Below are 2,189 nucleotides of genomic sequence, written 5' to 3' on the forward strand. Positions count from 1 at the left end.
GGGGTCACCTGACGGGTCACCTGACGGGTCACCTGACGGGTCACCTGACACCTGACGGGTCACCTGACGGGTCACCTGACACCTGACGGGTCACCTGATGGGTCACCTGATGGGTCACCTGATGGGTCACCTGACGGGTCACCTGACACCTGATGGGTCACCTGACACCTGACGGGTCACCTGATGGGTCACCTGACGGGTCACCTGACGGGTCACCTGACACCTGACGGGTCACCTGACGGGTCACCTGACGGGTCACCTGACACCTGACGGGTCACCTGATGGGTCACCTGATGGGTCACCTGACACCTGACGGGTCACCTGATGGGTCACCTGATGGGTCACCTGATGGGTCACCTGATGGGTCACCTGTCCGTCGCAGGACAAACCACACTCGCCTAGGGAGAATGAGAGACCAGTTAACCTGACATGGTTCTGGACCAGTCGGAAGCCGGAGATCCAAACAGAACCAGCATGAAGGGAAAACATGGAGGAAAAACTCGGGCCGGGAATTGAACCCACGACCTTCAGGGCAACAGTGCCACCCACTGCACCACTGTGCAGCCCCTCCCCCCCCACCTAATATTTCTGCTCTATTTTCTGGTGAAAATATTTTAATGTATTTGAAAAAAGGCAAAACTAAGTTCCGTTACCGAGTTTTGTTAAAATGTCTTGTTACAAGTGAAATAATCATTTTCCACTTGTTAGTTTCGTCTTATTTCTGATGTACTGAGATAATTAGAAACTGAACTAAAATACTTAGTAAGATTTTGCGGTTTTGCAGTGTCCAGTAATGTTGAGTAAATTTTCACCAAGAAACTGAAATTTCCAAATTAATTTCAAATATTTAGAAATGCTTTTTTGGATTTTGATTGACTTGGAAAATTTGTAAATTTGGAAGAAAAAAAATTAAAGATTAAAAAAGCGTAAATATATTTTTAAACTAGAGTAATCTCTGACTATTTTCTAATGGCCGTTATTTTAGGAAGGTGACGATATCCTAATCTGAAATCAGACGTTTCTGCCTTGTAATCAATTAATATTTTACATTTTCTCGCTAATTTACAACTTTTTGACATCAGTTTTTATTTCTTGTAAATATGTGAAGCTAATTTATAAATTTCAGATTTTTTGGTGTAAATTTTCTTCAATCTAAAATCATCCTGATGCTTGTCCTGAAGGTGGTTTAGTGGTAGCCATGGTAACCCCTGACCTCTGACCTGTCCTGTAATGGAGGTTTTAGTTTTTCTAGAAAGCTGTTGAATGTTTGGTGGAAGGTAGAAACCTGTCGTGTCCAGCCTCCGTGGTAAAGCATGCTGTAGCTGCTGGTGTCTCTATATCCTGCTGTGTGTTTTCTAGCACAGAAACTTTATTTTGGCGTTCTGAGCAGGAAGTTGCACTTTGCTGGTTGTTTCCTCACCAGGAGATGAATGTAGCCGACAATCAGCTCCGTTTGGGTCGGCAGGAGCCCAAACGGGTCGCTGACTGGCTCTGTTCAGAGAGGCCGCTGGGTTTCCATGTTGTGTTTGTGTCGTGTGTTCTTCCCTCAGCCCGGTTCGGTCCGTTTGGACCCGGCTGGGAGGAGTAATCTCTAGTTTGGTGCCTTCGCTCCAGAACTCTGTAGTCTGTGAAACACTGTGAGGAGCTGCAGTCTCTGTCCCTGTCATGATGTTCGATGGATTAAAGAACAAACATGAGACCAAACTCACCGCCGGGTTCTGAGTCATTTGGGTTTCTGTGAACGTCTGCAGGTTCTGAAAGGTTCTGGTCATTTTAGTTGAACATGAGGCTTAAAGCTGAGGAATCGTCCAGCATTCCTGCAGGCCACAGGCCTCTGACCAGTGTTTCAGTACATTTCTAATCAGTTAAGTGTCTGATGAGCTTTCAGCCATAAAGAAGGAACAGAAACTGAGCTTTGATAAATTCCCCTCTACGACTTCAAATCCCTTTTTATTGAAATTAAAGCAGAATTTAAACTTTAATTCTTCCTTAACATTTTCTTAAAGGTGCAAATGCAGATCGCTCATAATCTTCTGTCGGCTGTTTTCCAGAGTTCCAGCTTCAGAGATCCAGCAGCTGAGATTGAGTCCAAAATCCGATGAGATCCATCCGAGCTGCAGTGAATCCGGTGTTCTGTCAGATAGCCCTACGCTGTCAGGATAGCACACATGCAGTTAGTAGCATGCCCG

The 2,189-nt window shown here is 45.3% G+C and overlaps 1 protein-coding gene and 1 long non-coding RNA gene across 5 annotated transcripts in view; one reads left to right on the forward strand and one right to left on the reverse strand.

Moving 5' to 3' along the window:
* LOC106939274 (uncharacterized) overlaps positions 1-620 on the reverse strand; it is a 5,732-nt gene extending 5,112 nt beyond the window's left edge. The window contains exons 1-2 of one of the 4 annotated variants that reach the window (XR_001422801.1): positions 248-620; positions 9-204 (exon numbers count right to left, since the gene is read on the reverse strand). This is a non-coding gene — a long non-coding RNA (uncharacterized LOC106939274). Of the gene's footprint in view, positions 1-8 lie in introns of all 4 variants that reach the window. The other 3 variants (XR_001422802.1, XR_001422800.1, XR_001422799.1) reach the window with 3 other exon arrangements.
* Positions 621-1,657: 1,037 nt separating this feature from the next.
* Positions 1,658-2,189, forward strand: part of acyp2 (acylphosphatase 2, muscle type) — a 19,157-nt gene continuing 18,625 nt past the window's right edge. The window contains exon 1 of the mRNA XM_015021638.1: positions 1,658-1,662. The gene's annotated coding sequence lies outside the window, so the exon portion shown is untranslated. The remainder of the gene's footprint in view (positions 1,663-2,189) is intronic.

Source organism: Poecilia latipinna, unplaced genomic scaffold, assembly GCF_001443285.1.
Source record: "Poecilia latipinna isolate Pla-1442-1.1 unplaced genomic scaffold, P_latipinna-1.0 Scaffold2817, whole genome shotgun sequence".
Lineage (NCBI taxonomy): Eukaryota > Metazoa > Chordata > Actinopteri > Cyprinodontiformes > Poeciliidae > Poecilia > Poecilia latipinna.